The 13237-nt window shown below is 66.2% G+C and overlaps 1 long non-coding RNA gene and 1 other non-coding gene across 2 annotated transcripts; one reads left to right on the top strand and one right to left on the bottom strand.

Moving 5' to 3' along the window:
- The first annotated feature begins 3859 nt into the window (after positions 1-3859).
- LOC127041806 (5S ribosomal RNA) lies at positions 3860-3978 on the top strand. The gene has a single exon (XR_007771725.1). It is a non-coding gene; the product is annotated as a 5S ribosomal RNA (ribosomal RNA).
- A 4863-nt stretch (positions 3979-8841) lies between these two features.
- Positions 8842-11215, bottom strand: LOC127041796 (uncharacterized). The gene is made up of 3 exons (XR_007771717.1): positions 11130-11215; positions 9170-9203; positions 8842-8932 (listed from the first exon to the last, which is right to left on the bottom strand). It is a non-coding gene; the product is annotated as an uncharacterized LOC127041796 (long non-coding RNA).
- Between the last annotated feature and the right edge of the window lie 2022 nt (positions 11216-13237).

Raw genomic sequence — 13237 nt, 5'->3', positions numbered from 1 at the left:
CTTTCAGAGATTCCAGTCCAGGTCAGCTGCCTGTGGCTTCTTTGGTGTCACCAAGCCACACCGACTCCAGGGTCACAAAGGCACACTGTTGGATCTTACTGGACAGTTAAGCTATGCAAATGTAATCTCAGTTCTGTAACTTGTATTGCCTTTGGTTCGCCTCTGTCTATATATTTTTCACAGCCAGCTGGGGCTGAAAGCAGCCCCTCCCTGCACTAAGCACAGTCCGCACCGATTCCTGACCCTGAACGCAGAGCAACCCCCTCTTCCATCCCTGGGCCAAGATGATTTTTAAATTAACCCATTCCTTTCCTCAATAGACAAATTTGCTCACGCTGTGTCAGGGCTTTTTGGTGATTAAATGCTCCTCTTAGATGTATGATCTTATCTAGATTGAAGTACCTTCTAGTGGGCATTGTTTAGATGGATTTTCAAGCATGTAAATATTCCAATTCTCTAAATACCTGCAGGTTGATGAACCATAATGTACGTGCATGTAATATGCTGGGGTGCTCTTAGGGGGTGAGATGGAATGTTTAGACTGCCCCCCCACCCATTTTCCACTTACACACACAGGGAGGGTGACCTTTCTCCCTCCACTGTCTTGCCATATTGTTGGCCACTTACCATTCCACCCTGTCACCGCTCTGCTGACTACCCTCTCTGCCCTGGGACGTCTTGTGGTCCCACCAGGAGCGGAACAGGCTCCCTAAAAGTAGTGGCCACCAGAGCCCGAACAGTAGCTCCATCCCTTCCATTCGAGGCCATACCCCTGCACCACCCCTTCTCCCCAAGGCCCCGCTCCTATGCAGCCTCTTCCCCCCAAGACCCCACCTCCTGCTCACTGCTTTCTGCCCCCTCCCCCCTCACTCACCCTTATGGTCATTACAAAGTGGCAAGGCAGAGCCCTCCCATTCTTAAAAGTTCTGGGGTGTTGTTCCCCCCTGTTCAGGCACCCCTGGGGCCCTGCACTTCATGCAACTCTTCCTGATTTCAGCTGTTAGTGTGGGAGCCTCACTGCTAGCACAGACTGGGTAGTTTGTTGGATGAGAGACCCTGTCCCAAAGCAGGACTAATGCTTAGAGCTGCTGATCAGTGATTTCAGATCTGTTGGTCTGCAGCAAGACTCTACAGTGAGTCTTAATCAGCTCTGTTATTACACAGGAAAGAACAAAAGGGTCAAATGGTGCCTGGAAGCCTTAAGAAGAATCCACCCCACCAAGTACAACACTTGTCGCTACCTGCTCTCAACCTCACTGAGAATGTTTTGAGGTCACTCCTTGCCTTTATCAGTCTAGGGAGAAGAGTAATTAACAGGTGCTGTAGTGGCACAATTGCTTAGCCCATGGTACTTATAGGGCAGTGCTGAGAGGAGCTATGCTCAGGTTATGAGTTCAAACCTCACCTGGAGTACTGGTTTTCATTAACCAAATGGCATCACCCCCTCAGTAGACCCTGTGGAATGTACAAATCCAGCCCAGGGGACACTGAGGCAGGGGAGAAGTTAAAAATGCCCCTTTCACTTATTAGCTCCACTCCAGAGCGCAGGTCAGAATCTACAGTCCTTTCTCCCCCACCAGCCCCTGTGCCAGGATCTCTCCAGCAGAGCCTGGAGTCCTGCCCATGGCATCTGTACTATTGACAAACACTAAGTGACAGGGACAAAACACTCAAATCCCGCCTGGTGCAGGGAGCCAGGTTTACGCTTCAAATTCTGTCGTTAGTACATTTCCAGGCCAGGGAATGTCCCACAACAGCATTTAATGGGAAGCTGCCTGCAGAACAGTTACACTGCACAGAGCTGCTATGGAGGAAGGGTGGGAATTGATAACATTTTGAGGATTGTTTGGGAAATGAGCTTTTTTTTGTGAGGTTAATAACTATCTCCTCAACTTTATTTACTGAACTTAAAAATGGGTGTCACTTGATTTTTGCATCTCCTTGTGAAAATATAACTGGCACGTGTGGCTTTCTACAGGGTGTCATGATGTAAAAGTTGGGAATTCAGTCTCTGTACTTCTGGGGGAGAGTTGATTTTTTAAACTGCCTCACTGCCAGGCACACTGGGCTGTTAGCTGCACCCACTGGTCAACCCGGAGCTCCGACCGGGCACCAGGTCAACCCGGTTCTCCGACCTGGCACTAGGTCTCCCCGGAGCTCCGACCGGCCACTAGGTCAACCCGGAGCTCCGACCGGGCTCCAGGTCAACCCGGTTCTCCGAAAGGCCACCAGGTCAACCCGGAGCTCCGACCGGCCACCAGGTCAATCCGGTCCTCCGAACGGGCACCAGGTCAACCCAGTTCTCCGACCTGGCACTAGGTCTCCCCGGAGCTCCGACCGGCCACGAGGTCAACCCGGAGCTCCGACCGGGCACCAGGTCAACCCGGTTCTCCGACCGGCCACCAGGTCAACCCGCAGCTCCGACCGGCCACCAGGTCAACCCGGTCCTCCGAACGGGCACCAGGTCTACCCGGTTCTCCGACTGGCCACCAGGTCAACCCGGTTCTCCGACCTGGCACTAGGTCTCCCCGGAGCTCCGACCGGCCACCAGGTCAACCCGGTCCTCCGAACGAGCACCAGGTCAATCCGGTTCTCTGACCGGCCACCAGGTCAACCCGGTTCTCCGACCTGGCACTATGTCTCCCCGGAGCTCCGACCGGCCACCAGGTCAACCCGGTTCTCCGACCGGCCACGAGGTCAACCCGGAGCTCCGACCGGCCACCAGGTCAACCCGGTTCTCCGACCGGCCACCAGGTCAACCCGGAGCTACGACCGGGCACCAGGTCAACCCGGAGCTCCGACCGGCCACCAGGTCAACCCGGTCCACCGAACGGGCACCAGGTCAACCCGGTTCTCTGACCTGGCACTAGGTCTCCCCGGAGCTCCGACCGGCCACGAGGTCAACCCGGAGCTCCGACCGGGCACCAGGTCAACCCGGTTCTCCGACCGGCCACCAGGTCAACCCGGAGCTCCGACCGGCCACCAGGTCAATCCGGTCCTCCGAACGGGCACCAGGTCAACCCGGTTCTCCGACCGGCCACCGGATCAACCCGGAGCTCCGACCGGCCACCGGGTCAACCCGGTTCTCCGACCGGCCACCAGGTCAACCCAGAGCTCCGTCCGCCGGAGGGTGAACCGGGTGGACCTGGTGGCCGGCGGGCGAACCGACCACCAGGTCAGCCCGGAGCTCTAGCCGCCGGAGGGAGAACCGGGTGGACCTGGAGGCCGGTTCGCTTACCGGCCACCAGGTACCCCCGGAGCCCCGACCTCCGGAGGGAGAACCGGGTAGACCTGGTGGCCTGGAAGGGACTTGGAAAAATATTTCGCCGGGACCGCTGCCTGGGGAACGACTTTGAAGACGCCCAGGGCTCACCCTCCACGACCGCGGACAACGACTTGCCCCCGGGCGTTTGGATCGAGCACATGGGAAATTTTAGCAAATTTTGCCCTGAGGCTCCAGGCACTGCTGGAAGGTAACCCCGTTCCCCGGCGGAGTAAATTAAAAAAAAAAAAAAAAAAAGGATCGGGACCTCCGAGACCGGGTCCCCGCCGCCCGGCAAGCCGCCCGGGGCTCACCCTCCTCGGCCGCGGAGAGCGACTTGAACCCGGTCGTTTGGATCGAGCACCTGGAAGATTTTAATTTTTTTTTTTTTTTTCCAAATTTTGCCCACAGACTCCAGGTGGTGCTGGAAGGTCACCCGGGTCCCCGGAGCAGAAATTTTTTTTCCCTCCCTACTTCTTCATCGTTTCTTCTCTCTCTCCCCAAATTGGCCCGAGACCATTGCGGTCGGGCAGGCCCGGGCGTCGGCGGCGGTGGAGGCGGGGGCCGTGAAGCGGACGAGGAGGCGCGGAGCCGGGTGCCTACGGCCATACCGGACCGAAAGCCCCCGATCCCGTCCGATCTCGGAAGGTAAACCGTCCCGGGCCTGGCTAGTACTTGGATGGGTGACCGCCTGGGAATCCCAGGTGCCGTAGGCAGCTTTTCCCGGTCCCGGCCGGCTCCCTCCTTTTCCGGGCAGGGAGGGAGGGAGGAAGGAACCGGGGCGGGGGACGAAAAGCAGCCTCCTCGCCCCCGAGTTCCCCCCCGCCCGAGGGACCGGAGGGACGGACGGCGGGGACCGGGGTCCCAGGGGCCGACTCGACCGAGGACCCGGGATTCTCAAACTTTCAGGGGGAGACCCGGGGTCCCGGAGGGACCGGCCCGGACCCCTACGGAGCCTCTGAGCCCGGCCCCCGGCTCGCAGGATCGCCCCGAGCGCCCCCGCGGCAGAGCAGGCGAGGCCTGGCCCGGCTTGAGTTCGACGGGTGGGTGGCTCCCCCGGGCTCCCACCACGGAGGACTCACCGCTCCCAAAATCTCAGGGGGGGACCCGGGGTCCCGGGCGGACTCACTCGTACTCCTTCGGGGCCTCTGAGCCGGGGCCTCGGCCCCCAGGACCGCCCCGAGTCCCCTCGCACTGGCCCAGCGGAGGCCTGGCCTGGCCTGAGGACGGCGGGTGTGTGGCTTCCCCCGGCTCCCTCCACGGAGGACCGAGGCCTCCCAAACACTCAGGGGGAGTCCCCGGGCTCCGAGCGGACTCGGCCGGACCCCTTCGGGGCCTCTGAGCCGGGGCCTCGGCCCGCAGGTCCGCCCCGAGTCCCCTCGCGGCGGCCCGGGCGAGGCCTGGCATGCGCTAAGGACGGCGGGTGTGTGGCTCCCCCGGGCTCCCTCCACGGAGGACCCACCGCTCCCAAACTCTCAGGGGGAGTCCCCGGGCTGCGGGCGGACTCTCCCGGACCCCTTCGGGGCCTCTGAGCCGGGGTCTCGGCCCGCAGGTCCGCCCCGAGTCCCCCCGCGGTGGCCCGGGCGAGGCCTGGCCTGCGCTAAGGACGGCGGGTGTGTGGCTCCCCGGGGCTCCCTCCACGGAGGACCCACCGCTCCCAAACTCTCAGGGGGAGTCCCTGGGCTCCGGGCGGACTCGGCCGGACCCCTTCGGGGCCTCTGAGCCGGGGCCTCGGCCCGCAGGTCCGCCCCGAGTCCCCCCGCGGCGGCCCGGGCGAGGCCTGGCCTGCGCTAAGGACGGCGGGTGTGTGGCTCCCCGGGGCTCCCTCCACGGAGGACCCACCGCTCCCAAACTCTCAGGGGGAGTCCCCGGGCTCCGGGCGGACTCGGCCGGACCCCTTCGGGGCCTCTGAGCCGGGGCCTCAGCCCGCAGGTCAGCCCCGAGTCCCCCCGCGGCGGCCCGGGCGAGGCCTGGCCTGCGCTAAGGACGGCGGGTGTGTGGCTCCCCTGGGCTCCCTCCACGGAGGACCCACCGCTCCCAAACTCTCAGGGGGAGTCCCCGGGCTCCGGGCAGACTCGGCCGGACCCCGTCGGGGCCTCTGAGCCGGGGTCTCGGCCCGCAGGTCCGCCCCGAGTCCCCCCGCTGGGGCCCGGGCGAGGCCTGGCCTGCGGTAAGGACGGCGGGTGTGTGGCTCCCCCGGGCTCCCTCCACGGAGGACCCAAAGCTCCCAAACTCTCTGGGGGAGTCCCCGGGCTCCGGGCGGACTCGCTCGGACCCCTTCGGGGCCTCTGAGCCGGGGTCTCGGCCCGCAGGTCCGCCCCGAGTCCCCCCACGGTGGCCCGGGCGAGGCCTGGCCTGCGCTAAGGACGGCGGGTGTGTGGCTCCCCGAGGCTCCCTCCACGGAGGACCCACCGCTCCCAAACTCTCAGGGGGAGTCCCCGGGCTCCGGGCGGACTCGGCCGGACCCCTTCGGGGCCTCTGAGCCGGGGCCTCGGCCCGCAGGTCCGCCCCGAGTCCCCCCGCGGCGGCCCGGGCGAGGCCTGGCCTGCGCTAAGGACGGCGGGTGTGTGGCTCCCCCGGGCTCCCTCCACGGAGGACCCAAAGCTCCCAAACTCTCAGGGGGAGTCCCCGGGCTCCGGGCGGACTCGGCCGGACCCCTTTGGGGCCTCTGAGCCGGGGCCTCGGCCCGCAGGTCCGCCCCGAGTCCCCCCGCGGCGGCCCTGGCGAGGCCTGGCGTGCGCTAAGGACGGCGGGTGTGTGGCTCCCCCGGGCTCCCTCCACGGAGGACCCACCGCTCCCAAACTCTCAGGGGGAGACCCCGTTCTGCGGGCGGACTCGCCCGGACCCCTTCGGGGCCTCTGAGCCGGGGCCTCGGCCCGCAGGTCCGCCCCGAGTACCCCCTCGGCGGCCCGGGCGAGGCCTGGCCTGCGCTAAGGAGGGCGGGTGTGTGGCTCCCCCGGGCTCCCTCCTCGGAGGACCCACCGCTCCCAAACCCTCAGGGGGAGTCCCCGGGCTCCGGGCGGACTCGGCCGGACCCCTTCGGAGCCTCTGAGCCCGGCCCCCCGCCCGCAGGACCGCCCCGAATCGCCCCGCGGCGGCCCAGCGGAGGCCTGGCCCGGCCTGAGGACGGCGGGCGTGTGGCTTCCCCCGGCTCCCTCCACGGAGGACCCACGCCTCCCAAACTCTCAGGGGGGCTCCCAGGGCCCCGGGCGGACTCGCTCGGACCCTGCCGCCGGCCGTCAGCCCGCAGGACCTCCCCCGGTCCGTCCCTTCCGCCCTCGAGGCTGCCCGGGGCCAGAGCGGGCGTGCGGCTCCCCCGGGCGTCCCGCGCGGAGGACCCACGGCTCCCGTGCTATCGGGGAGAGTCCCGGGTGCCCGGGTGGACTCGGACGGACCCCGCGACCGGCCGTCGGCCCGCAGGACCTCCCCCTGTCCCTCCTTCCCTCCCCCGCGGGGGCCCGCGCCAGGGCGGGAGTGTGGCTCCCCCCGGGCTCCGTCCGAAATTTGACGGGAGAACGCCGGAAGGTCCCACCGGTCCCCGGAGGTAAAAAGCGGGCAGGGAAAAGTGGTGGGCAAAAAAAGGAAAAAAAAAAAAACCGAAAAAAGGATCGGGCCCTCCGAGACCGGGTCCCCGCCGCAGGGCGAGCCGCCCAGGGCGCTCCTTCCTCGGACGCGGAGAGTGACTCGCTCCCGGTCGTTTGGATCGGGCACACGGAGGAGCAGTGCTGCCCTCCTGTGGACAAACTTGAGATTACCTGGGGAAAGGGGACTTTGCCGATTCGGACAGCCAGCCGCTTCCCGGCGGTCGACCCGCTCCACGAGAGTTCGGCAGAGGACCGTGAAACCTCACCCCGGGGAGTCTTGGGGAACGGCCCGGAAGCCTTACCCCGGAGCGCCCGGGGTGGTGGGTGGGACGACACGGAAGCCTCACCCCGGAGAGCCTGGGGGACGGACGAACGGAAAGCCTTCCCCGGAGAGCCCGGGGGGACGGACGAACTGGAAGTCTTCCCCGGAGAGCCGGGGGACAATCCGGAAGCCTGCCCCAGAGAGCTTAGGGGACGACCTGGAAGCCTTCCCGGAGAGCCCGGGGGAGCACCTGGAACTCTTCCCCGGAGCGCCTGGGGGACGATCTGGAGGCCTTCCCCGGAGAGCATGGGGGACGACCTGGAAGCCTTCCCCAGACAGACTGGGGGAGCATCTGGAACACTTCCCCGGAGAGCCTGGGGGACGACCTGGTAGCCTTCCCCGGAGAGCCTGGGGGACGACCTGGAATCCTTCCCCGGAGAGCTTGGGGGACGACACGGAAGCCTTCCCGGACAGACTGGCGGAGCACCTGGGACTCTTCCCCGGAGAGCCCGGGGGAGCACCTGGAAGCTTTCCCCGGACAGCCTGGGGGACGACCTGTAATCCTTCCCCGGAGAGCTTGGGGGACAACCTGGTAGCCTTCCCCGGAGAGCCCGGGGGAGCGCCTGGAAGCTTCCCCGGAGAGCCCGGGGAGCGCCTGGAAACCTTCCCCGGAGAGCTTGGGGGACGACCCGGAAGCCTTCCCCGGAGAGCTTGGGGGACGACCCGGAAGCCTTCCCGGACGGACTTGGGGAGCACCTGGAGAGCCCGGGGGAGCGCCTGGAAGCCTTCCCCGGAGAGCTTGGGGGACGACCTGGAAGCCTTCCCCGGAGTGCTTGGGGGACGACACGGAAGCCTTCCCGGATGGACTTGGGGAGCACGTGGGACTCTTCCCCGGAGAGCCCGGAGGACGACCCGGTAGCCTTCCCCGGAGAGCCCGGGGGAGCACCTGGAAGCCTTCCCCGGAGAGCCTGGGGGACGACCTGGAAGCCTTCCCCGGAGAGCCAGGGGGACGAGCAGGAAGCCTGGCCTGGCCTGAGGACGGCGGGTGTGTGGCTTCCCCCGGGCTCCGTCTGAAAGTTGACCGGAGAACGCCGGAAGGTCCCGCCGGTCCCCGGAGCTAAAAAGCGGGCAGGAAGAAAAAAAAAAAAAAAAACCGAAAGAAGGATCGGGCCCTCCGAGACCGGGTCCCCGCCGCAGGGCGAGCCGCCCAGGGCGCTCCCTCCTCGTACGCGGAGAGTGACTCGCCCCCGGTCGTTTGGATCGGGCACACGGAGGAGCAGTGCTGCCCTCCTGTGGACAAACTTGAGATTACCTGGGGAAAGGGGACTTTGCCGATTCGGACAGCCAGCCGCTTCCCGGCGGACGACCCGCTCCACGAAGGTTCGGCAGAGGACCGTGAAGCCTCACCCCGGGGAGTCTGGGGGAACGGCCCGGAAGCCTTAGCCCGGAGCGCCGGGCGTGGACGACACGGAAGCCTCACCCCGGAGAGCCTGGGGGACGGACGAACTGGAAACCTGCCCCGGAGAGCCCGGGGGTCGAGCTGGAAGTCTTCCCCCGAGCGCCCCGGGGGGACGGACGAACTGGAAGTCTTCCCCGGAGCGCCTGGGGGACGGACGCGACCCGGAAGGCTTCCCCGGAGCGCCTGGGGGACGATCTGGAAGCCTTCCCCGGACAGACTGGGGGAGCATCTGGAACAGTTCTCCGGAGAGCCTGGGGGACGACCCGGTAGCCTTCCCCGGAGAGCCCGGGGGACGACCTGGTAGCCTTCCCCGGAGAGCCCGGGGGAGAGCCTGGAAGCCTTCCCCGGAGAGCCCGGGGGAGCACCTGGAAGCCTTCCCCGGAGAGCTTGGGGGACGACACGGAAGCCTTCCCGGACGGACTTGGGGAGCACCTGGGACTCTTCCCCGGAGAGCCCGGGGGAGCGCCTGGAAGCCTTCCCCGGAGAGCCTGGTGGACGACCTGGAAGCCTTCCCCGGAGAGCTTGGGGGACGACCTGGAAGCGTTCCCCGGACAGACTGGGGGAGCATCTGGAACACTTCCCCGGAGAGCCTGGAGGACGACCTGGAAGCCTTCCCCGGAGAGCCAGGGGGACGAGCTGGAAGCCTGGCCTGGCCTGAGGACGGCGGGTGTGTGGCTTCCCCCGGGCTCCGTCCGAAAGTTGACTGGAGAACGCCGGAAGGTCCCGCCGGTCCCCGGAGCTAAAAAGCGGGCAGGAGGGGAAAAAAAAAAAAAACCGAAAGAAGGATCGGGCCCTCCGAGACCGGGTCCCCGCCGCAGGGCGAGCCGCCCAGGGCGCTCCTTCCTCGGACGCGGAGAGTGACTCGCTCCCGGTCGTTTGGATCGGGCACACGGAGGAGCAGTGCTGCCCTCCTGTGGACAAACTTGAGATTACCTGGGGAAAGGGGACTTTGCCGATTCGGACAGCCAGCCGCTTCCCGGCGGTCGACCCGCTCCACGAGAGTTCGGCAGAGGACCGTGAAACCTCACCCCGGGGAGTCTTGGGGAACGGCCCGGAAGCCTTACCCCGGAGCACCCGGGGTGGTGGGTGGGACGACACGGAAGCCTCACCCCGGAGAGCCTGGGGGACGGACGAACGGAAAGCCTTCCCCGGAGAGCCCGGGGGGACGGACGAACTGGAAGTCTTCCCCGGAGAGCCGGGGGACAATCCGGAAGCCTGCCCCAGAGAGCTTAGGGGACGACCTGGAAGCCTTCCCGGAGAGCCCGGGGGAGCACCTGGAACTCTTCCCCGGAGCGCCTGGGGGACGATCTGGAGGCCTTCCCCGGAGAGCATGGGGGACGACACGGAAGCCTTCCCGGACAGACTGGCGGAGCACCTGGGACTCTTCCCCGGAGAGCCTGGGGGACAACCTGGAAGCCTTCCCCGGAGAGTTTGGGGGACGACATGGAAACCTTCCCGGAAAGACTGGGGGAGCCCCTGGGACTCTTCCCCGGAGAGACTGGGGGACGAGCTGGAAGCCTTCCCCAGAGAGCCTGGGGGAGCACCTGGAAGCCTTCCCCGGAGAGCCTGGGGGACGACATGGAAGCCTTCCCGGAAAGACTGGGGGAGCACTTGGGACTCTTCCCCGGAGAGCCTGGGGGACGACCTGGAAGCCTTCCCCGTAGAGCTTGGGGGACGACGTGGAAGCCTTCCCGGAAAGACTGGGGGAGCACCTGGGAATCTTCCCCGGAGAGCCTGGGAGACGAACTGGAAGCCTTCCCCGGAGAGCCTGGGGGACGAACTGGTAGCATTCCACGGAGAGCCAGGGGGACGAGCTGGAAGCCTTCCACGGAGAGCTTGGGGGACGACACGGAAGCCTTCCCGGACAGACAGGGGGAGCCCCTGGGACTCTTCCCCGGAGATCCTGGGGGACGACCCGGTAGCCTTCCCCGGAGAGCCCGGGGGACGACCTGGTAGCCTTCCCCGGAGAGCCCGGGGGAGCGCCTGGAAGCCTTCCCCGGAGAGCCCGGGGGAGCGCCTTGAAGCCTTCCCCGGAGAGCTTGGGGGACGACACGGAAGCCTTCCCGGACGGACTTGGGGAGCACCTGGGACTCTTCACCGGAGAGCACGGGGGACGAACTGGTAGCCTTCCCCGGAGCGCCCGGAGGGGACGACATGGAAGCCTTCCCGGACAGACTGGGGGAGCACCTGGGACTCTTCACCGGAGAGCACGGGGGACGAACTGGTAGCCTTCCCCGGAGCGCCCGGAGGGGACGACACGGAAGCCTTCCCGGACAGACTGGGGGAGCACCTGGGACTCTTTCCCGGAGAGCCAGGAGGACGAGCTGGAAGCCTTCCCCAGAGAGCCTGGGGGAGCACCTTTGAAGCCTTCCCCGGAAAGCTTGGTTGACGACCTGGAATCCTTCCCCGGAGAGCTTGGGGGACGACATGGAAGCCTTCCCGGAAAGACTGGGGGAGCACCTGGGTCTCTTCCCCGGAGAGCTTGGGGGACGAACTGAACGCCTTCCCCGGAGAGCCTGGGGGACGACCTGGTAGCCTTCCATGCAGAGTCTGGGGGAGCACATGGAAGCCTTCCCCGGAGAGCCCGGGGGACGATCTGGAAGCCTGCCCCGGAGAGCCCGGGGGTCGAGCTGGAAGCCTTCCCCCGAGAGCCACAGGGGGACGGACGAACTGGAAGTCTTCCCCGGAGCGCCTGGGGGACGGACGATCTGGAAGCCTTCCCCGGAGAGCCTAGGGGAGCACCTGGAAGCCTTCCCCGGACAGACTGGGGGAGCATCTGGAACACTTCCCCAGAGAGCCTGGGAACGGCCTGGTAGCCTTCCCCGGAGAGCCGGGGGGAGCACCTGGAAGCCTTCCCCGGAAAGACTGGGGGAGCATCTGGAACACTTCCCCGGAGAGCCTGGGGACGGCCTGGTAGCCTTCCCCGGAGAGCCTGTTGGAGCACCAGGAAGCCTTCCCCGGAGAACCTGGGGGACGACCTGGAATCCTTCCCCGGAGAGCTTGGGGGACGACACGGAAGCCTTCCCGGACAGACTGGGGGAGCACCTGGGACTCTTCCCCGGAGAGCTTGGGAGACGAACTGAAAGCGTTCCCCGGAGAGCCTGGGGGACGACCTGGTAACCTTCCATGCAGAGTCTTGGGGAGCACATGGAAGCCTTCCCCGGAGATCCCGGGGGACAATCTGGAAGCCTTCCCCGGAGAGATTTGGGGGAGCACCTGGAAGATTTGCCCGGAGAGCCTGGGGGAGGACTATTAAGCCCCCCGGACCTGCCGGGGCTCGACTATTAAGCCCCCCGGACCTGCCAGGGGATGACTATTAAGCCCCCCCGGACCTGCCGGGGGACGACTATTAAGCCGCCCCGGACCTGCTCCGGAGCGACTATTAAGCCCGCCCCAGAGTTCCACGGGGGCGGCGGTGCGCTGCCCTGGGTGTGGGGGGAAACGCGGCCCGAAAAGCAAAACGGCCACCAGGTCAACCCGGTTCTCCAACCGGCCACCAGGTCAACCCGGTTCTCCTTCGGAGGACCGGGTAGACCTGGTGGCCGGGAAGGGAACCGGGTTGACCTGGTGGCCGGGAAGGGACTTGGAAGTATTTGGCCCCGGACCTGCCGGGGGTCGACTATTAAGCCCCCCGGACCTGCCGGGGCTCGACTATTAAGCCCCCCGGACCTGCCAGGGGACGACTATTAAGCCCCCCCGGACCTGCCGGGGGTCGACTATTAAGCCCCCCGGACCTGCCGGGGGACGACTATTAAGCCGCCCCGGACCTGCTCCCGAGCGACTATTAAGCCCGCCCCAGAGTTCCACGGGGGCGGCGGTGCGCTGCCCTGGGTGTGGGGGGAAACGCGGCCCGAAAAGCAAAACGGCCACCAGGTCAACCCGGTTCTCCAACCGGCCACCAGGTCTACCCGGTTCTCCTTCGGAGGACCGGGTAGACCTGGTGGCCGGGAAGGGAACCGGGTTGACCTGGTGGCCGGGAAGGGACTTGGAAGTATTTGGCCCCGGACCTGCCGGGGGTCGACTATTAAGCCCCCCGGACCTGCCGGGGGTCGACTATTAAGCCCCCCGGACCTGCCGGGGCTCGACTATTAAGCCCCCCGGACCTGCCAGGGGACGACTATTAAGCCCCCCTGGACCTGCCGGGGGTCGACTATTAAGCCCCCCGGACCTGCCGGGGGACGACTATTAAGCCGCCCCGGACCTGCTCCCGAGCGACTATTAAGCCCGCCCCAGAGTTCCACGGGGGCGGCGGTGCGCTGCCCTGGGTGTGGGGGGAAACGCGGCCCGAAAAGCAAAACGGCCACCAGGTCAACCCGGTTCTCCAACCGGCCACCAGGTCAACCCGGTTCTCCTTCGGAGGACCGGGTAGACCTGGTGGCCGGGAAGGGAACCGGGTTGACCTGGTTGCCGGGAAGGGACTTGGAAATATTTTGCCCCGGACCTGCCGGGAGTCGACTATTAAGCCCCCCAGACCTGCCGGAGGACGACTATTAAGCCGCCCCGGATCTGCTCCCGAGCGACTATTAAGCCCGCCCCAGAGTTCCACGGGGGCGGCGGTGCGCTGCCCTGGGTGTGGGGGGATACGCGGCCCAAAAAGCAAAACGGCCACCAGGTCAACCCGGTTCTCCGTCCGCCGAACGGAGAACCGGGTTGACCTGGTGGCCGGGACC

The sequence above is a fragment of the Gopherus flavomarginatus genome (genome assembly GCF_025201925.1).
Source record: "Gopherus flavomarginatus isolate rGopFla2 chromosome 13 unlocalized genomic scaffold, rGopFla2.mat.asm SUPER_13_unloc_4, whole genome shotgun sequence".
Lineage (NCBI taxonomy): Eukaryota > Metazoa > Chordata > Testudines > Testudinidae > Gopherus > Gopherus flavomarginatus.
Note: the sequence above shows the minus strand (reverse complement) of the source record. Positions and strands in the feature narration are given on the sequence as shown.